Here is a 23,044-nt window from a genome sequence, read left to right as displayed (position 1 = left end):
CCCCACCAGCTTGAACAGTCCCCTGCTGACATGCAGGGTCCATGGATTCATGAGGTTGTCTCCATACCCGTACACGTCCATCCGCTCGATACAATTAGAAACGAGGTTGGTTGGTTTTAAGATTAAAGGGACCAAACTGCATAGGTCATCGGTCCCTTGTTTCATAAACACACAGAACACAGTGAAACCATCCATTAGTCATTCGAAGCACAAACGAAAAATTACAGGGGAAGAAAAGCCCCAAGGTCAATAATAAAGAAACATGGAAAACGGAGCACAGCAACAAAATCAACAGAGAAGAAAGGCAGAAAGAATTAAAACTGTACAGCAGAGGATCGTGGCTGGCCGATCACGAAAATAAAAGGAGACTCGACAGACCAGGCAACATGTTTCCAGTCATCAACAGTCCAATGTCGGTGTTGACTGGCCCAGGCGAGGCGTAAAGCTTTGTGTCGTGCAGTCATCGAGGATATACGAGTGGGCCTTCGGCTCCGAAACTGAATGTTTCGCACGCTGACACTTGTTGATGGCCCAGCACTGAAATCTGCAGCTGTTTGCGGAAGGGTGGCACTTCTGTCACGTTGTACGGTTCTTTTCAGTCGTTGTTGGTCCCGTTCTTGCAGGATCTTTTTACGGCTGCAGGGATGTCGAAGATTTGATGTTTTACCGGATTGCTGATATTCACGGTACACTCGTGAAATGCGGAAAAATCCCCACTTCATCGCTACCTCGGAGATGCTGTGTCCCATCGCTCGTGCGCCGACTATAATATCACGTTCAAACTCACTTAAATCTTGATAACTTGCCAATGTAGCAACAGTAACCGATCTAACAACTGCGCCAGACACTTGTCATATATAGGCGTTGCCGACCGCAGAGCCATATTCTGCCTGTTTACATATCTCTGTATTTGAATACGCATGCCTATACCAATTTCTTTGGCGCTTCAGCGTAATTTCGAGTAAGACTGCCAACCTGAACTTTTTAAGCGCAAATTCAGGGTTGTAATTTGACTCAGCGCCATCGAGCGAAATAACTTGCAGCATCTGCAGCTTTCCCACCTCCAGTGAATCACTCTCGCGGGCGTTGTTCCGGCGCTGCTAAGCCGTGTCACGTGGGCTGGCCGCTGGTTGCACGGCCGGCGTCCACTTGTCACGAGTTTTCAATTAGGCGCCAAATCCCCGGCTCAGAGACAGCCGCCGCGCCCCTCCGTCGCTCGGCACGCAAGCAAGATTACCTCACTTGTTGATCTGCCCCACGTCACGTCCCCTCCGCTACCAGCTGGTCACCGCGAAAGGAAAACAATTCCAGCATCGATTCTCGCCCGACACACGCGCTGCTGAGACACGAAATTTATTTCGAGATATTTCTCTCACCGAACTCGATAAAGCTGTGGTCATACCAAATCTGATAAGCACAAAGTCATACTGGTCGAAAAAAACAATATTATACAGGGTGTTACAAAAAGGTACGGCCAAATTTTCAGGAAACACTCCTCACACACAAAGAAAGAAAAGATGTTATGTGGACATGTGTCCGGAAACGCTTAATTTCCATGTTAGAGCTCATTTTAGTTTCGTCAGTATGTACTGTACTTCCTCGATTCACCGCCAGTTGGCCCAATTGAAAGAAGGTAATGTTGACTTCGGTGCTTGTGTTGACATGCGACTCATTGCTCTACAGTACTAGCACCAAGCACATCAGTACGTAGCATCAACAGGTTAGTGTTCATCACATTTACAAATGCGGAGTTGGCAGATGCCCATTTGATGTATGGATTAGCACTGGGCAATAGCCGTGGCGCGGTACATTTGTATCGAGACAGATTTCCAGAACGAAGGTGTCCCGACAGGAAGACGTTCGAAGCAATTGATCGGCGTCTTAGGGAGCACGGAACATTCCAGCCTATGACTCGCCACTGGGGAAGACCTAGAACGTCGAGGACACCTGCAATGGACGAGGCAATTCTTCGTGCAGTTTACGATAACCCTAATGTCAGTGTCAGAGAAGTTGCTGCTGTACAAGGTAACATTGACCACGTCACTGTATGGAGAGTGGTACGGGAGAACCAGCTGTTTCCGTACCATGTACAGCGTGTGCAGGCACTATCAGCAGCTGATTGGCCTCCACGGGTACACTTCTGCGAATGGTTCATCCAACAATGTGTCAATCCTCATTTCAGTGTTCTCTTTACGGATGAGACTTCATTCCAACGTGATCAAATTGTAAATTTTCACAATCAACATATGTGGCTGACGAGAATCCGCACGCAATTGTGCAATCACGTCATCAACACAGATTTTGTGTGAACGTTTGGGCAGGCATTGTTGGTGATGTCTTGATTGGGCCCCATGTTCTTCCACCTACGCTCAATGGAGCACGTTATCATGATTTCATGCGGGATACTCTACCTGTGCTGCTAGAACATGTGCCTTTACAAGTGCGACACAACACGTGGTTCATGCACGATGGAGCGCCTGCACATTTCAGTCGAAGTGTTCGTACGCTTCTCAACAACAGATTCGGTGATCGATGGATTGGTAGAGGCGGACCAAGTCCATGGCCTCCACGCTCTCCTGACCTCAACCCTCTTAACTTTCATTTATGGGGGCATTTGAAAGCTCTTGTCTACGCAACCCCGGTACCAAATGTAGAGACTCTTCGTGCTCGTATTGTGGACGGCTGTGATACAATACGCCATTCTCCAGGGCTGCGTCAGCGCATCAGGGATTCCATGCGACAGAGGGTGGATGCATGTATCCTCGCTAGCGGAGGACATTTTGAACATTTCCTGTAATAAAGTGTTTGAAGTCACGCTGGTACGTTCTGTTGCTGTGTGTTTCCATTCCATGATTAATGTGATTTGAAGAGAAGTAATAAAATGAGCTCTAACATGGAATGTAAGCGTTTCCGGACACATGTCCACATAACATATTTTCTTTCTTTGTGTGTGAGGAATGTTTCCTGAAAGTTTGGCCGTACCTTTTTGTAACACCCTGTATACCATGATGATATCTTGGAATGTTAACATCGGTTTGTCATAGTGCATATGATGTCAGTCAAACGATAAATCTTCACAAATCCACTGTGCTGTATGTGATGGCCATGTAACTAAAGGATCCGTATCCCCGACTGGTCTGTGAGCCTCCATACTGCCGAAATTGGATCGTGGAAATAACTGCTACAAACAGTACACGGACGTTTCGCAAATACACGTCTCTGCAGGAGCACATTTTTGTTCGAGCGAACAACGTGGCAACTGTCCCTCTTGTTGGGAACAGAAGCCTCGATACTAATCACTGAGCTATTCTCTACATACTCGACGAAATCCTAATGTGTAATTTGTGGAGTGCCATACTGTCTCTTACGAGGGCAACTGAAAGAAAAACTGTTCAAAAATGGCTCTGAGCACTATGGGACTTAACATCTATGGTCATCAGTCCCCTAGAACTTAGAACTACTTAAACCTAACTAACCTAAGGACATCACACAACACCCAGCCATCACGAGGCAGAGAAAATCCCTGACCCAGCCGGGAATCGAACCCGGGAACCCGGGCGTGGGAAGCGAGAACGCTACCGCACGACCACAAGATGCGGGCAAGAAAAACTGTAAACCCCTTGGCACACGATATACAGAGAAGTCTCTGTCGAGCAAAGGAGCAGGTCAACCGATTCATCTACATGTTGCTATTAGGGGCAACGATCCAGTTGGCGAAAATGGTGAAGCATCTTACCTCCCACCGACACACCACATCCATACAGTGATTTTAACAATAGACTCGCCAGTCAAGCAGAAACGGAGGTTCCAGCAGAAGTGGAAGAATACATAATGTAATGTTTGCATGAGATTTATTCTAATGATAACGGAGTATAGTAACTGGTTCAACAGGACGTACCCTCTGCCATGCACTTCACAGTGGTTTGCAGCGCATGGATGTAGACAATGTTGTGGACACGGTTGCAGTGAAGTACCTGGCAATCACAGTTGTGTCTGCGATAGCGGGTTCACGTGAGGGACCACAGGCTTGATGTTCGCTCGCGCTTTGGGTATTTCCCGATAGTCAGGCCGTTTGATGTACTGTAGATAAGGTGAAGCTTCGGAATATGTGGCATCAGTTAACAACAGATTCTTAAAAATTCAGCAGTGTGTAGAAATTGCACCTTCCTTGTATTTATTCCAGATCATATACAAACCGAAAATAAGTTCTAGACTTATGTCTAACTTCCTAATAGTAGAAGGTAGTAACATAGATCTCACAGGAGGAGTTTATTAATACGTTTCCTGTAACACGTGCAGATAGTATTGCCGTCGGTGGCCGTCACATTTGTCAATTTTATTCGTGGCAGCTTCGCTCAGAATAGCGGAAGAATGTCAACAACATCCGGACTTCGTGGAAACTTGCTTATTGTTTTGTGTCAGATGGTGGCAGACTTTGCCAGGAGTAATGGAGTACAGTGCGTCCGAAGAGGCAAATGCAAAACAGTGATGTCACTAAATTATGATTGTTGACACATTACTGGCAAAGTAAGCGATGGGACACAGCATCTCCGAGGTAGCGATGAAGTGGGAATTTTCCCGTACGACCATTTCACGAGTGTACCGTGAATATCAGCAATCCGGTAAAACATGAAATTTCCGACATCGCTGCAGCAGTAAAAAAATCCTGCAAGAACGGGACCAACGACGACTGAAGAGAATTGTTCATCGTGACAGAAGTGCAATCCTTCCGCAAATTGCTGCAGATTTCAGTGCTGGGCCATCAACAAGTGTCAGCGTGCTAACCATTCAACGAAACATCATCCATATGGGCTTTCGGAGCCGAAGGCCCACTCGTGTATCCTCGATGACTGCACGACACAAAGCTTTACGCTTCGCCTGGGCCAGTCATCACCGACACTGGACTGTTGATGACTGGAAATATGTTGCCTGGTCTGTCGAGTCTCGTTTCAAATTGTATCGAGCGGATGGACGTGTACGGGTATGAAGACAACCTGCATGCAATATTGCTGTGTAGGAAATCTTCGATTTCTAAAAATGAAGCATTTATCAGTTATGGTGGGGGTATCACTTACTATATGCGTATATATTCCTGGTATACCTTCAATTCTCCGACAAACGACAGGAAAATCGTAAATATTGAAAAATATGACAACTTGTACCACCTAATCTTTCTAAATATTAGCTAATTAACTTTGATAGGTAATTTCAATGAACCGAGTTTGAAATACCTTCGTAAAACACAAGTAATACAACCACTGCTCGCCCGGTTAGCCGTGAGGTCTAAGCACTGCTTTCCGGGCGGGAAGGCGTGCCGGTGCCCGTCACGAATCCGCCCGGCGGATTAGTGTCGAGGTCCGGTGTGCCGGCCAGTCTATGAATGGTTTTTAAGACGGTTTTCCATCTGCCTCTGCGAATGTGGACTGGTCCCTTATTCCGCCTCAGTTACACTACGTTGGCGATTGCTGAGCAAACACTGTCTCCACGTCCGCGTACACTGTAATTACTCTTACCACGTAAACATTGGAGTTACACTCGTCTGGTGTGAGACGTTCCCGGGGGAGTCCACTGGGGGCCGAACCGCACAATAACCTTGGGCTTGGTGTGGGGTTTCGGTGGGGTGAGTGGACTGCTGTACTATGTTGTCGGGTTATGCACCACTGACGGCTACGGCGGGGACGAAACATCTCCGTCGTTTCTAGGTCCCCAGTTCAATGTAATACAATACATCACAACATCATTAACGAATGACGTGTTAGATTCACGCAGTACATGTCTCACAGTCACGGAAAACGAATTAGAAGGTGGTAGATAGCACCCGACTGTTGCATGTAGGCTAGCAGTATTCTTAGGCGTTTGTGGTCTGCAGCGCGTAGAACCGTGGGTCAGTTTATACTCCTCCACTATGGCTTTTCGATTACCTCTTCACTGTTGTAAAGCTTACTGCAATAATGCAATAAACTGAATTACATTCGTTGATTCATGGTGCCACGGATAGGAAACGATTCAGCGTACTACCAACTGCAACACGTCTCTGAGTCTAATAGAAAAGCTGTCCGCCGTTGGTAGCTGATTGGTTAGCGTAACAGACTGTCAATCCTAAGGGCCCGGGTTCGATTCCCGGCTAGATCGGAGATTTTCTCCGCTCAGGGACTGGCTGTTGTGTTGTCCTAATCATCATCATTTCATCCCCATCGACGAGCAAGTCGCCGAAGTGGCGTCAAATCGAAAGAGTTGCACCCGGCGAACGGTCTACCCGACGGGAGGCCCTAGTCACATGACATTTACATTTACTTATAGAAAAGCTGTAACGGACACGATCCCGACCAAAAACTGGACGGACATATTGCGAAATACGAGATCTACAAAAGACATTTATTCCAGTAAATACTTGAACCCAGGACCGTACCGAAAAGGTGGCGCAAAAGCTGACCGAAATAAAACAAGAAAACCAGGAGGTATAAGAATTAACCAGAAGAGATCCGCTCGTGTTCCTGTTTTCTGCTTTCGAGAGGAAGCCTTTCCCTCGGCCCGCGACTGCAAGCTCACGGTATGGTCACAGTGTCATTTCGTCCCAGTAGCAGCATAAAGCAACCACTACCACCTCACAGACGCCTATCACCAACGTGGTTTATGTGGCAACGCTGCTTTCGGTTCTAACAGTTTTTGCCAAACAGTTGGCTCAGGTCAAACAATGGGGTTGCTGCTGCTACACTGCTACAGTATTGTGGGATCTGAAAGGTCAAGGAGCGGCTGTCGAAGCAAATATGCTATTGAACCGAATGCTTCCGATTTTTACCGATTTCTGACGACTGGGACGAGTCGGTACGCTGAAAAATGCATGCAAAAATGGTAGAGAGGATGTGAGGTTCGCTGGCTCCTGCAGGCTGTGCTTTTGCTGCTCGCAAGGAAACAAAATTGAAGTCAAGAATAAACATCGTGTGGGTGATTAATAATTTTACGGGAGTTATAGTAGTTGTGTCTGTAGATTGACATATTTTGTTCGTCTAATTGTAAGCCGGCCGGTGTGGCCGAGCGGTTCTAGGCGCTTCAGTCTGGAACCACGTGACCGCTACGGTCGCAGGTTCGAATCCTGCCTCGGGCATGGATGTGTGTGATGCCCTTTGGTTAGTTAGGTTTAAATAGTTCTAAGTTCTAGGGGACTGATGACCTCAGATGTTAAGTCCCATAGTGCTCAGAGCCATTTGATCCATTTTTGATCTAATTGTAAGTTGAACCCTCGAATAATCGAACCTAAATGTAGATCTTTTTTCTTTTATTACATGTACTATAATATAATATGAGCAGCAAATGAAGTCTGTTGTTTATTATGAACAATACTGAAAAAAATGAAATGATCGTATGGCATTGCTGGCCGGGAGGCACCATACGGGGAAGTTCGGCCGCCGTATTGCAAGTCCTTTTTTTAGTTGACGCCACTTCGGCGACTTGCGAGTCAATGATGAAGAAGAACACACGACACCTAGTCATCACGAGGCAGAGAAAATCGAGCCCGGGACCCCGTGAGCCGGAAGCGAGAACGCTACCGCAAGACCACGAGCTGCGGACTATGAACAATACTAAAAACAATTTACAGTAGTTGCCATTAACAATAAGAAAAAGATTTTGTTTTGCTTTCAATTTTTTTTAGAAAAGTAGTATACTTACCACGATAGCACAATTAGTTTGTTGTCTGCAATATTTTTCAACAATATACAGGTTGGTCCATTGATCGTGACCGGGCCAAATATCTCACGAAATAAACGTCAAACGAAAAAAAACTACAAAGAACGAAACTTGTCTAGCTCGAAGGGGAAACCAGAGGGCGTTATGGTTCGTCCGCTAGATGGCGCTGCCATAGGTCAAACGGATATCAACTGCGTTCTTTTTAAAAATAGGAACCCCCATTTTTTATTACATATTCGTGTAGTACGTACAGAAATATGAATGTTTTACTTGGGCCACTTTTTTCGCTTTGTGATAGATGGCGCTGTAATAGTCACAAACGTATGGCTCACAATTTTAGACGAACAGTTGGTCACAGGTAGCTTTTTTAAATTAAAATATAGAACGTAGGTACGTTTGAATATTTTATTTCAGGTGTTCCAATGTGATATATGTACCTTTGTGAACTTATCATTTCTAAGAACGCATGCTGTAGCAGCGTGATTACCTGTAAATACCACATTAATGCAATAAATGCTCAAAATGATTTCCATCAACCTCAATGCATTTGGCAATACGTGTAACGACATTCCTCTCAACAGCGAGTAGTTCGCCTTTCGTAATGTTCGCACATGCATTGAGCATGCGCTGACGCATGTCAAGCGTTGTCAGTGGATCACGATAGCAAATGTCCTTCAACTTTACCCACAGAAAGAAATCCGGGGACGTCAGATCCGGTGAACGTGCGTGCCGTGGTATGGTGCTTCGACGACCAATCCACCTGCCATGAAATATACTATTCAGTACCGCGAGCTATGTGCCGGACATCCATCATGTTGGAAGTACATCGCCATTCTGTGAAACATCTTGTAGTAACATCGCTAGAACATTACGTAGGAAATCAGCATACAGTGCAGCATTTCGATTACCATCGATAAAATGGGGGCCAATTATCCTTCTTCCCATAATGCCCCACCATACATTAACCCGCCGAGGTCGCTGATGTTCCACTTGTCGCAGTCATCGTGGTTTTTCCGTCGCCCAATAGTGCATATTATGCCGGTTTACCTTACCGTTGTTGGTGAATGACGCTTCGTCGCTAAATAGAACGCGTGCAAAAAATCTGTCATCGTCCCGTAATTTCTCTTGTGCCCAGTGGCAGAACTGTGGACGAAGTTCAAAGTCGTCGCCATGCAATTCCTGGTGCATAGAATTATGGTACGTGTGCAATCGATGTTGATGTAGCATTCTCAACACCGACGTTTTTGAGATTCCTGATTCTCACGCAATTTGTGTGCTACTGATGTGCGGATTACCCGCGACAGCAGCTAAAACACCTACTCTGGGCATAATCATTTGTTGCAGTTCGTGGTCGACGTTTCACATGTGGCTGAACACTTCCTGTTTCCTTAAATAACGTAACTATCTGGCGAACGGTCCGGACACTTGATGTCGTCCAGGATACTGAGCAGCATATATAGCACACGCCCGTTGGGCATTTTGATAACAATATCCATACATCAATACGATATCGGCCTTTACCGCAGTTGGTAAACGGTCCATTTAAACAAGGCTAATATATCATGAAGCAAATACCGTCCGTACTGGCGGAATGTTACGTGATACCACGCACTCGTACGTTCGTGACTATTACAGCGCCATCTATCACAAAGCGAAAAAAGTGGTCCAACTCAAGCATTCATATTTCTTTACGTACTACACGAATATGTAATAAAAATGAGGGTTCCTATTTAAAAAAAAACGCAGTTGATATCCGTTTGACCAATGGCAGCGCCATCTAGCGGGCCAACCATAGCGCCATTTGGTTTCCCCCTACAAGCTAGACGAGTTTCATTCTTTGTAGTTTTTTCGTTTGATGCTTATTTCATGAGATATTTGGCCCGGTCACTATCAGTGGACCACCCTGTAGATCATTTAAGTAACATTTTCAGTTACTACCCTTTTTTTACTAAATTAATTACAAGATAGTAAAATTTGCTAAATCTGTGTACAAAAAATCTCAGAAAGATAGTTTCGCGGAGATTGGGGGGGGGGGGGGGGGGGGGGAAGGCTCAGCTTTTGCTGTCCTGCGAGGTGCGCGCGTCTGTTTGAACCTTCTGCAAAGGGTGCATTCAGTATGTTAATCTGTAACGAGCCAAATCCTGTCTTAAAGCATATTGCAAGCAGTATCCAGGAAGTGCTGTGCAGGAATGTCGTTAAGTGGTCATATATTCAAAATATATTCGGTGCAGCAACCTTGTTGTTGTGGTCTTCAGTTCAGAGACTGGTTTGATGCAGCTCTTACCAACCACAAAAGGAGACCCTGGGCAACTTAGTGCTAGACAAAGATGCAGAACCCCATTAATGAGCTGCAGTAGCAAATCACTCAGCAGACACGACACCAGGCTTGTTAAGACTTTAATGTCTACTTGGAGACGATTCTCATTCCTTATCGACACATCACTCTGTACTGCAGCGAGTTGAGTTATAGTTAGCTAACATCCATCAATACTAAAATTTGCTGCTTTCTTAGAAACACCAATAAATAAAACAAGAGTACTCGGAAGCGATGTGTTTCATCGTCTGGACGATTATCCACGGTCCTACACGCAAGCATCAAATCTGTAAGGCGTATTTGAGCGTTAATTGCAAAACTCCTAACAATGAAAAGTCTTGCAACATTCACTTTCGCCTGTGACCCCCGACTGGATACATATTAAACCACTGGCTAACTTGTTTCGCCGAAAGGCTGGTACTGTCATGTATTCTTCGCAAACTGTTAACATTTCTTCTGAGGGTTTCCAACCATGTACATATGATGGAACAGATTAGGACAGAAAAATTACGGTGCTGTCGCAAAAAAAGCAGTGGTGTTACCTAATGGGCCATGCCAGTGTGCGTATAATTACCTACTGTAAAGTAAGGCTACATGATCACTGAGTATGCTCTGAAAACGAACGTGCCATGCAAACTATGCAGACGCATACGGTAAAACTAAAAATAACCGGGGTATCTGCCCCGGGCGGTAATTTCAGGGGACGCCAAATCCATATTCTTGAAGAAAAACAAAGCATAGTGTCTGGCGTGCAGCGCACGTTGATCTATCGATTATTCATATTATTTTGAAAAGCATCTCTGTTGGTTTCTGAACATTTCTGAACACATTCTAAGTTGATTTCCGAACGAATCATAAGATGATTTTTTTAATGCGTGCATAGTGTGCGTCTTGTCTCTGCCAGGGGAATCCCCTTCGCATCCAGAAATAAAAAAATTTACCGCAAACAAAAGGGGACGGGGCTATACAAGCTGAGCCAAATAAACGGGTGAATGCCAATCGCTGGACTGGGTGTGCGAATGATCAGCGTTGTTGTAATTATTAGCGAAATCCATAGATTCAGGCTACCAGGGTGGAAATAAACGACAAACAGGAATAACAGGTAAGAAAGATTGCGTATTGTCTTCTCGGTGAATACAAGAAAATGAAATTTTGACAGAAAATTTTTGCCAGATCGCTACGCTACTAAGCGCCAGTTGTAGAGTCCCTGGCTAGCAGCCGCTTAAGTGTTTTTCTCGGAATAGCGCGGAAAACACGTTGTACGAACTAACAACGCGTAGCTGGTGAATTAACGTGGGATAACTGAACCGGTGGTCCTGGGAGGATTAGTGAAGTTAACCGGTGAATAAGTTTTGACAATGGCAAGAATAGTTACAGAATTAGTGATGACAAGTTTGTTTGTTAAAACGAGGAAAGAGAAGAAATGGGGACATCTCACAAATTATATGGAAGAATATGACGATTACAAATTTTATTTAAAAGTTGCGTACTACCGCTTTTCGATCTCATGTTTGAGAACCTGGAGCGTATAAATGAAACGTGAAACTATTTCCTAACATAAAACTTGTTGCTTGTTGTAGGCGTAATAGGCATTTGGTGTTGGCACCTAATGAATTATATTCGGTCGTGTTAGTTATGTAAATGAGGTAGATAAAAGTGACCATTTGGCCAAAACAGTCTCGCTTATTTGGCGTGTGTTACAGCTGTTGCAGTATTAGAAAGGCCTATTTCGTTTTATCTAGCAGATATGACAAAATAGACGCAATCAAATCGAACAACCACACCAGTCTTAGGTATTATTCGTGATGACAGCTTCTTCAGTACTAGAGAACGACATTGATTTTTCATGTAACAAAACGTGTGACGAACTTTGATGAGATACTAGATTCTTTAACAGAAAGGAAAGCACGCCGTGTAAAGCTGTATCAAGATTGGAGAGAAAAGAAATGCTGGAACTGAAGGAATGTGTACTGTCTTCCTTGTATCTTGTGTTTACTAGTTTTTTGTTTCCTATATTTAATTTTATGTCACACGAAAGAGAAAGTTACTAGCTAATAGGCAATAAAGAGTGCAAATTATCTGAAGAGTTCTTATTATAGCGGTTACAAATAATCCCGCCCAGTATTAATTGTGAGTATTTTTAAAAGGGACTGCCGGCCGCGGTGGTCGTGCGGTTCTAGGCGTTCCAGTCCGGAGCCGCGCTGCTGCTACGGTCGGAGGTTCGAATCCTGCCTCGGGCATGGGTGTGTGTGATGTCCTTAGGTTAGTTAGGTTTAAGTAGTTCTAAGTTCTAGGGGACTGATGACCACAACCGTTGAGTCCCATAGTGCTCAGAGCCATTTGAACAATTTTTTTTTTAAAGGGACTGGGAGCAGGAGAGGCACCACAGGACATTTTAATTTCCACTGTCCTGAATGTAGATTTGATGGCGTCCATTACAAAATTCCATAGAGCGAAGTACAGTGACGTGCGGTCGAGAATGCTGTTTGAAGAGGCGTGGATGGCACTGCACTTTGGCACACTTAGACCAAATAACATGTCTTACATTTCCTCGAACGTATGTGTTTTATATAACAAACCCTTCAGAAAGATGAGCGCTACAAAATGTATGTATTTGTGAAAAATCGATTTTTTAAAATTTTTGACGTCCTATCTCAAACGCTCGAGGAAGAAAGCGGGGGGGGGGGGGGGGGGGGGGGGGGGGGGGGGGGGGAAGACAGCAAGGTATACACTAAAATCATCGAAATTTCTTTTTTTGATCAATTAAATTTAACAAAGTATTAATTTCGCACATTCTTTTTAAAATATTTTGTCCTAAGTATTTCATACCATATGGTTTTTTCGTAGATCGAGATGAACTTTAATCCGTAATCTTACAGGTCTTTAAACGTGAATAAAGATGTATTAATTATTAAACCGTAAAAGGAACTTCAGCATCAGAAAAATAAGTTTCAAGATTAAGATTACGTATTCTAAAAAGCATGTTATTATTATTTATTGCTTGTTTACGAAATTACTAATAATTTACCGAAGCAGAAATCAACCAGTTTTTATTTTTTCGTGATTTGAAAGCAGATAGAACATCCGTTTCCGCAACAGAGTTAAAAAAAGGCAACGAAGTGGCAAATTCCGGCCATTTTAGCCCAAGCGCTGTAAGGTAATTGAGGGAGCTGAACACTGCTTTTATGTGTTGACTGTTACAAAGCCGAAGATGTATATTACTTTAATTATTGCTGTAGCTTGCTGTTGGCTGTTTACATAGGGGTGCATTTTTAGACGTTAAGAATAAACGATGTTGGGAAATAGACTCAGCTAGATGACAATCACTCAATAATCGTAAACTATTCATTATAAGTGTTACATTTGCAAATAATGGCGACTTTGTCAAATAATTTGCAATAACTAAATATTTTGACAGCAACGTAAAATTATCATGTTACTGGAACTAATTCCGTCAATCTTGTGCTGCAAAAGTCTGCTATGCCACACGATTCTGGAACATGCCACGAAACTATACAAATAATAATAATAATAATAATAATAATAATAATAATATGTCAGCAAAGACGTTAAAATTTGATGTTAGGCCAAAAAATCTACTATTAATGTGTAGGGAATGGAGAAGGTGACTGCCATAGTCTATTATTGAAAACTATGTCAGCATCTACCCGGACTGACGTATATAAATCATGAAAAGCACATATCGGAAGAAGAGCAATTTCCCCTAAACTTGATTCGTATTTTTAAACCACTGTAACGCTCTTAGGTAATGAAACTTTGCTTATGTTGCTGATATAGTAGTTTGTCAAGAGAAAAGCTTTCACATTTGGTCTGAACATATGCAGGCAGTCATTGACAACATAGGGCCTACATTTCTTGCGGAAATTGATGAAAATGTTATTCGCAGATTAAGGCCTACTTTTGTAAATGATAGATAAGGACCAGACGTATTGATCGTTTCTCTGCCTTAAGATAGAATGTATGACTTACACAGTTTTAAACAGTGCTAGTACACGTTAAAACCTTACGTTAGATTTAAGTATTTTTATTACCAAATCAATAGCGAAGTCCTCTTCTTCTTTCACCGTTTTATCTTGCATGCGGAATTAACAATAGCGTTTCGGCATGTGTTCCATCAACTTCTCATTTGATACATTTTGTATGTCGTATAGAGCGAAGTGCATTGACAACTCACAACACACGATTAATATGGCTACAATAATTTTTATTTAATTATTCAGAAACGTTTTCATTGAAAGAAAAGCAGAATCACACAATAACCATTGATAGTGTGCCACGATAAGAGAGATTTGACTAGTTTAATTCATCGATTTGATAGTATCCCACATAATTTTGTGTGATGGCGAACTTCTGTCGAACGGTAGATACTCTGGCTTGAGTACAACGTTTTCAACAACTGTAGAGGAGTCAGTTTCCAAAATAATTCCGCCATCGCAAATCTCGTCCACAGTAAGCATCAAAATGTTTAAATTTTTTAAAACTGTCCTTTTTTCTACGTGTTTCCTGAATATTTTATTCAAGGCGTCGCACAAACAGTCTAGCACGTTAGTCAGTGCGAGAACATTCTCGTTGTAATCTCCGACGACGAAGAAGAGCAAATCGCTAACATGCTTAAAAACGCAGACAAGTCCTCGTAGAACGAAGACTTCGTGATCTTCTCTCAGTTTCTTAGAATACAAACTTTTTTCGAAATCCTTCTGCTCCTTCAAGGCGACGAATTCACTGCTGTAATATTTTGAATATATTCTGTTGGCTCCTCCGTCAAGAATGACAATAGACTTGACAACGTATAGATTTGGATCTCCACAATCCATGGCGACAAAAACTCAGCTAAGGACTGCAGATCGACGGCCAGCACAACCGCCTCGCAATTGAGTAGACGGAAAATATTCCAGCTCATTTGACAGCGCACACACGTTTTGCTTTACATATTGCAGTAAAGATGCACTCGTCTGGTTAACATCAATAAAAATGGCTGGGCTTCTCTTCTCCGTCAATGTTTTTCCAAGCGGTAAATGAATGTAACTGTTTACCACGGTAAAAACGTCTCTTTCGTCACTGATGTGAGACTGCCATTTCATATGAACAAAGTCTTTACAAAGTTTCAAAGGTGTTACGATTCCTCTCCTTGTCGTCTTTTGTTCTGTGAAAGTGAGAAATTTGTGGCTATTTTATCGCCGGTAAGAAAGTAAGATGTTTAGAATTTTTGAAGTATAAAATAGTTTCAATTTTCTCAGTATTTATGGAGGCATCACAAGTTTATTATAGCAACGAAGTATGCTTTTTTTTTTACTCACGTCCTATATCAATTACAGGTCTATGATCGCTATGTTTTACCATAGAATAAGAATATCTCTGGAGTCCTCATGTCCTACATCAATTACAGGTCTATGATCGCTATGTTTTTCCATAGAATAAGAATATCTCTGGAGTGAACATTCGATGCGCACAACTGAATTTTTGTCGCCAATATACGGTACGTTGACTCAAAAGTCACGCGACTATGATGCGGTAAGATTTGCCAACAAGCGCTCTACGGTTTTTGTATGTCATCGCATCGCTAATACAAAAAGATAACGTTCAAAAGTGCGTAGAATTTTCTAGTTGCTTAGCCAGTGGGACGATGATTTAATGAATGACAGGCGAGAAAAGAGGCAGTGAATTTGAAATGGATACGATTCTCAGCTTCGCTGTTGTCCGAATTTGTTACGAATTACGAGGTTGTGGTTAAGTTGGGACCCAATAGCATAGCTTACATAGCTGTGAGTGAAATGAGCAGCAATTAGATTTATAATCTTCGTCGTCACAAATATTTCTCTGTTTCTACCCAGCATGTTACGAATTACAAGGTTGTGCGTTCGTTGGAATGTAACGATTTGTTAGTGAGTTTGTCAAAGCCGATGAATGTGAAAGGTAAAAAACCTGATTGTGATGACAGACTGATCTGTAGCTTAGCCCAAGGCCAAGGTTGGATGCGACAGTTTTGGTCGCAAAAAATTAATAATAACTGTTGTCATACATATTTGTTTCTTAGAAATATGTCATGAATTATGAGATTGCGGTTAGGCTGGAGGCTAATAACACAGATTACATTCAGTTATTAATCTTGGTTGACAAAATACTTGCTCGTTCCATCCGAATGCGATACGATTTCTAAAGTTGTGATATTTTGACGTGAGAGTGTGTCAATACTTCATCGATACAAATTGTCTGCCCTCGGCTCTGTCATTGGGTGCACAGATCCAGTAGTTTACAACCAGTTTCTTCCCCACCATCCCTCACGGCGAGCGCTGACAACGTTGCTCCACGAAGCACACAAATACGCCACTAGCCCCGACTTCTACATTTGGACTCAGATGAAACCTTTTTAATGAGAAATGCAAGACCATCTCGCTTTTATGCCAGAAGTGTTAGAACTCTGATGTAGCTTTTTTTTTGCTATAGGCAAAGAAGGAACAGCCGCTGCTTTTTTTAGGTGTTGTACTGCCTTCCCAAGCCTCTGTTTCAGTCACTGCGGTGGCGTTGTTAAATGGCTTCCTAATACGTTAAAGTGTCGCGAAAAAAAAAAACGGTAAAATGATATGCAGCAAATTATCGATTTACCACACAACGAAATATTTTTCGGATTGAAACCCTTTCATCTTTAATTACTGGTGCTGTATTTTTAAACTCTTAATTAACCTGTGTCTCAGTATTTTCAACACACAAAATGGATCTTTTTGATATGATAACTGGAATTAGGTCTTCTAGGTAATTACCAACAAAAAAAAATTTTTTCTCCTTTGGCATATTTCGATTTGCATCAACAGCAGCAATTTTTATGGGCCACTGCTGTTGCAAGTTAATAAATGTGCAATAATTAGGCAGATAAGTAAAATATTAAAGTTTGAGTCTTGCAAGGAAGCATCACCAACTTGACCTCATATTTTAAGAAGGAAAAATTACAGTTGCAAGATATCAGCCACGAACATTTGGGCCATAATTCTGACAGTACGCCGTTATGATCTTCTGAATGTACGGCTTTTAACCTTGGCGCGCAGCGGTTGGCTGTCCCTCGCTCATCTCCACTCAAGTCGCCTAATGCCCGAGCGAGAAGTACTGTACATTGAAGTGACAAGGCGAGGGAAAAGGAGGGGGAAGGTGCACACAATCCATCTCCTCAACGTGTTTTGAAATCTTGTTCCAGAAGACGTTACTTTACGCGAAAAATAGTTTAAGTTGTAACGGGGAAATCTCGGCACCGCGAAATCGCCAATAAGGATTTTAGCGGAAGGACTGGATGCTAGAGTCTGGATCATCATTCACCATTTATTGCACAGAAAATGATTTATTCATAAAATCAATAAACCTTACAAGAAAATATAAAGTTTATTTAAACTCAAACAAAGTTTACCATTTTAGAATAATTAAACAATATGACGGTTTCAGATAGGAAAATAATAATTTATTTTAAAAGAATTTCAAAATTTTTTTGGATGACCTTAGGGGGCGAGAGACCAGTAAGTAACACTTCACTCCACATGAACCAATTAACAACATTTTTAGCAATCAACAAAGGGTCGAAGCAATAATGACAATTTCCGAAATTTATTTACAACAGATAAGATGCCCCATGTGCAGTCATACTAACAATAACTCGCCCGTAAAAGGACAAGATGATGGCAATGAAGGACAAGAACTCGATCCAGGATTACGAGGGGATCACAAACACTGCTTATTAAAATAATATTGAACAATACGTGATAATCGCTATTACTGAGGACCAGAGACCCCATAGTCTTAGTGAATACCATAGGTGAAATTGTCCATGCCCACCAAAATTTTTAGGAAAGCATTAACAGATGAATCTTTTCTCTTTTAGAAATATAAATATACAACTAAAGTAAAGTTATAGCAATCTCAATATATAGCCTGAAGATATGGAAATATATGAAATTAAAATGCTTTTCTCTAACATAGAATTTAGTGACTGCTTGGAGAGCACAAGCTGTTATGACAAACACTCCAAAATCATGTCAAAGACCCTGAGAGGTGGTACCAAACAAATACAACTTATCTTGAATGTGAATTCCCTGCACACAGTAGGCTCCAAGAACACCAGTGCACACAGCACTAGACACAGTGCATGCTTCACTAGGCCGACTGCTAGACAGCTGGTGGAGAGACAAACAGTGCACCTCCACACTACATTACATTAATACTTGCTCCACAGACCATGAATATGACATTTTGTGATGATGTGGAATGTGCCAGTTTAACATAAGTTTTCACTGCACAACATAATTTCTATTTACAGTTACTACTTAATATCTTAAAATACATCTATTGGGTAGAAGGATTCGTCGTTCTGAAATTCTTTTAATTTGTTTTTAAATATTCGTTGGCTATCTGTCAGACTGTTAATACTATTTGGCAAATGATCAAAGATTTTTGTGGCAGCATAATTCACCCCTTTCTGTACCAAAGTCAAAATTTACCCAGAATAGAGAAGATCATCCATTCTTCTAGTGCTGTAGTTATGCACTTCGCTATTATTTTTGAATTGGGATGTGTTATTAATAACAAATATTGTAAGTGAATAAATGTATTGTGAAGGTAGTGTGAATATTCCGAGTTCCTTAAACAAATGTCTGCAAGATGATCTTGAGTGGGCTCCAGTTATTATTCTGGTTACTCCCTTCTGTGCAATGAATACTTTTTCTCTTAATGATGAATTACCCCAAGATATGATGCCATATTAAAACAGTGAATGAAAACAGGTATAGTAGGCTAATTTAATGATATTTCTTTATTTTTACATATATGTGATGCTAATCTTGAATATATTACTTTTTCAAAAATTTTGGATAAAGCTTTCAGAAGTGAGATTGTGTGGTTTTTGCCAGCATCAGACCTATCTTCTCTTTATGTAATGGTTTAATAACAGCACATTTCAGTCTATCAGGAAAAATGCCCTGATTCAGTGAGCTACTACCTATGTTGCTGGCAATCCTACTAACCTGTTGGCGCCTGCATCTCGTGGTCGTGCGGTAGCGTTCTCGCTTCCCACGCCCGGGTTCCCGGGTTCGATTCCCGGCGGGGTCAGGGATTTTCTCTGCCTCGTGATGGCTGGGTGTTGTGTGCTGTCCTTAGGTTAGTTAGGTTTAATTAGTTCTAAGTTCTAGGCGACTGATGACCTCAGCAGTTGAGTCGCATAGTGCTCAGAGCCATTTGAACCATTTAACCTTTTGGCAACACGTTTTTAGTACTGTGTTTGCCATGAATTCCATTTGAGCTTTTACTTTAGAGAGAATTTACTATTCACTAGGAGAAACTGGTTGAATTTCTATTTTGTCAAATTGAGTAGGTATTGCCTCTTCTATATACACACTTGTATTTTCTAATGAATAGCTGGATTCTGTTTTCTCTACAACACTCAAAAAATGATTATTAAAATTTTTTTCTGCTTTTGACTTTTTGTTAACAAACTTTTCGTGGAGTGTGATAGAAATACAGTCTTCCTCTTCTGTTGGTTGTCCTGTTTCTCTTTTAACAAAATTTCAAATTGTTTGGATTTTAGAATCAGAGGTACTAATCTCAGACATAATGCACATACTTCTGAACTTTTTAATAACTTTTCTTAATACAATGTAGTAGTTTTTATTATGTTTGACTGCTTCTATACCATAACTACTTCTAGCTATAAGATACATTTCCTTTTTCTGTTTACAAGATTTTTTATCAGTTTGGTAAGTCATGGCTTTTTAGATGGTTTCTTATAATTATATTTTACTGTTTTCTTAGGGAAACTGTTTTCAAATATTCTCACAAAGGTATCAGGAAATAGGTTAAATTTTAAATGACCGTCAGACTCCCTGTACGCCTCATCCCAGTGCTGCTGTTGCAAGCTTTCCCTAAAATTTGAAGTTGTTAATTGTTAATTGATTGCACTATTTTGGAAGACTGTTTTTCATTACTATGTTGAGTTATTTCATATACTGAAACTCGCAGTGCGTCATGGTCAGACAAACCATTCTTAACAGGAAAAATTTTTATTTGATTAAATTTATCTTGGTCTATAAAAAATTATCTATCAGTCTGCTGCTCTCCTGTACCATCCGAGTTGGAAAATCAATAACTCATATAAAATTGATAGAATCAAGTAATAATTCAAGGTCAACCTTTCAGAAAGTATACATTGAAATCCCCACAAACAATAATTTACTTCCCTCTGTGTGATATACAGCAAAACAAAGAATCGAAATTTTAAAAAAATAGCTGAAAATTTCCCAATGGGGACCTATATGTAGCTACAAACATCGAAGTGCCATTATTTAGTTTAAGCTCACAGGCTAATTGTTCTATATTTCGCTCTACACAAAATACGGGAGTGTGAAATATAGATCACAACCCCTAACTGTGCATGAATGCTCACTCCTGCACATAGCAGTACAAGGCCCACAAGCAATCAAGGTTAGTGTAGACACAAGGAGTACAGAGTGCAAATTATTAATATTAAATTATGGACACACCAACCGTGTGCACACAAAATAAAATTAACACAACTAAGCCCACAACACCCATCATACAATTTCAGCTGGATGTACAAAATATAAATTACAAGCACATGGGGAGCTACAGCCAAATCAAGTTAACTACCCAAGGAAATTTGAATCTTAAGACGATTGGGTCACAGTCACATCAAAATTGCCACCAAACTTACAGGCATTGCATATCTGGTGCAGAGGCAACACCTAAAGCTCCCCAGAAAACATCAGATGGAATAACAGGGCTGTCGAATTTGGCCTCTGCCCAGAAATTCCTGGAACAGAATAAATGCTAGCACTGAGTGAGGGTAAAACAACAAATTCACATAACGATCACAGATTTTCAAGCTAAGTGAAAGAACTCAAACCTTGGTGCAGGTAACTTCAATTACTATTCAGTACCCATCTGTACTGACCTGCGCAATAAATCGTGAATAAGAATTCAGAGCTCAAGAGCAAACAGCAAACTGCACTTAAAATAACATGAGGTAAACACGCCAACTGATATAGAGCCCAGAAAAGTCTTCAAATAAAACAACGTAAGCACAGGAAAATCACTTTAAAACATTTGCAAGAGTCCGCATCTGATAGCATAAATTCTCCACTTGACAGATAAGTGAACTGGATCCATGTAGTAACATCTGCCAACAGTCTCCAAGCGCCTGGGCTGCCTGACCTATCCACAGCACACCGCAAGGACTGCCGGCGACCACCTGGCGAGGCACTTGCTGGCCTCACTTCTCTCCAGCGACTCTTTCATTCCCCACCAGAGTTCGCCACATTGCACTCAAGTCACAACTGACTACCAAAGATCGAAACAGAAGGCAAGGGTCGACATCCAGAGAGCCACAACGACTCATAAGTAACAGAAGTATGTAACATCAGCCTCAAGCACATACACATTTAACACTATTCAAATAATATTCTTGTATTGGTGTTCTGTCATCAAATAAACATCTCAAATTAAAAATGAATAACCCTAAGCAACTGAAGAATTATTATAAAATAAAGATAATGATTTTCAGTTTACAATTTAAATATGCCAGTCAGGTTTAAGAGTAGCACATCTCCTGCAATAATGGAAGAATTGTGGAAGAGATTTGCTTTTCAAGGAAATTATAAGTGGGATGACTTAGTAATGAAAGTAGTTGATGAATACAATAATAAAACATTCAACCATTAAAATGATGCCAACAAAAGTTAATGACAAAAATTGTAAGCCATCTGTCATTTTGTCTAAGGATAAACCAAAGTTTAAAATACGAGATAAAGTTGGAATTAGTTAACTTAAAAGACTTTTTGAAAAAGGATACACAGCCAATTGTGCCACAGAAATTTTCAAAATTAAAAGTGTTATTTTTTCTAATCCAATCACATAGAGATTAAAGGCTTTAGATGGAGAAGAAGTGAAAGTAAATTTTTATGAGCAACAACTACAAAAAACAAATTATCCTGATGTGTATCTTGCTGGGAAAGTTTTGAAGAATAAAGATGTTATAGCCTTCGTGAACTGGCTATGGTATGATAAATCACAAATAGTTCGGTAACTAAAGAAAAAATTGGTCTATAACACTTTTATACACTGTAAAGAAACTTAATATTTTTTCTTATTCATAAAGGTATAGATAATTATTCGACTCTCATACCAAGGATAAATTTTGGAAGTATTTAACACTGATGGACAAAAGAAGATTTACGCCCTTCGTTTATTAGTTGTAGTAATAGTGACCTTTCGTTGCTCTCATGTCCTGGTGATAAGATGTATAAACGAAGTGCTCCATAAATTTAAGTGAAGTTGCTCTAAATAATGAAAGCAACTCCTGAAACAATACAAGTTTCTCATTTACAATACCATGGATCCCAGCTCCTGTAGCTCTGGAAGATTATTACTATCTTAATTTTCTAAGGAGAATTTAGATGGAAGCACCGATCTCTACGATGGCGCTGTTCAACAATAGAGGTATGTGAATGTCTTCATCTCTTTCCCTTCATGGCTGCCAATGTCAATTTCAATACTCAAGTCATATTTGCCATGACAATGAGAATGTGCGATCTTTCTTTTCATTTAATTATGAAGTCTGATTATTTTCTTTCTCAGCTGAAAAAACTGCATTTTAACCACCATTCTTTTTACCCAGGCCATGGCGGATAATAGTACTTAGAATTTACGTGACTCTATCCTGATCATATGTTCACATACAACTGAGTGTGTACCGACATAACTATACTTATGACCCATTTTCCTTACAGTATTCATTCTTATTTTGAACCACTCACTTGTGAATGTATGTGCTCTCTTATTTTGTGCAGTCAGTTGGGTGTATTCCTAAATAACGTTACTTTAATATTCAGTGGCTTAGTTCCCAGTTTTGACCTTTGCCTGTGTTGCAACGGAGCCTCACGTGACATATTTCTTATGTGACATTCATACTAACTCTCATTTCAAAATTACGAAACCGACTGACTAAGTTTCTAAATATTCAACAGGGTGGTTACA

Source organism: Schistocerca americana, chromosome 1, assembly GCF_021461395.2.
Source record: "Schistocerca americana isolate TAMUIC-IGC-003095 chromosome 1, iqSchAmer2.1, whole genome shotgun sequence".
NCBI classification, from domain to species: Eukaryota; Metazoa; Arthropoda; class Insecta; order Orthoptera; family Acrididae; genus Schistocerca; species Schistocerca americana.
Note: the sequence above shows the minus strand (reverse complement) of the source record.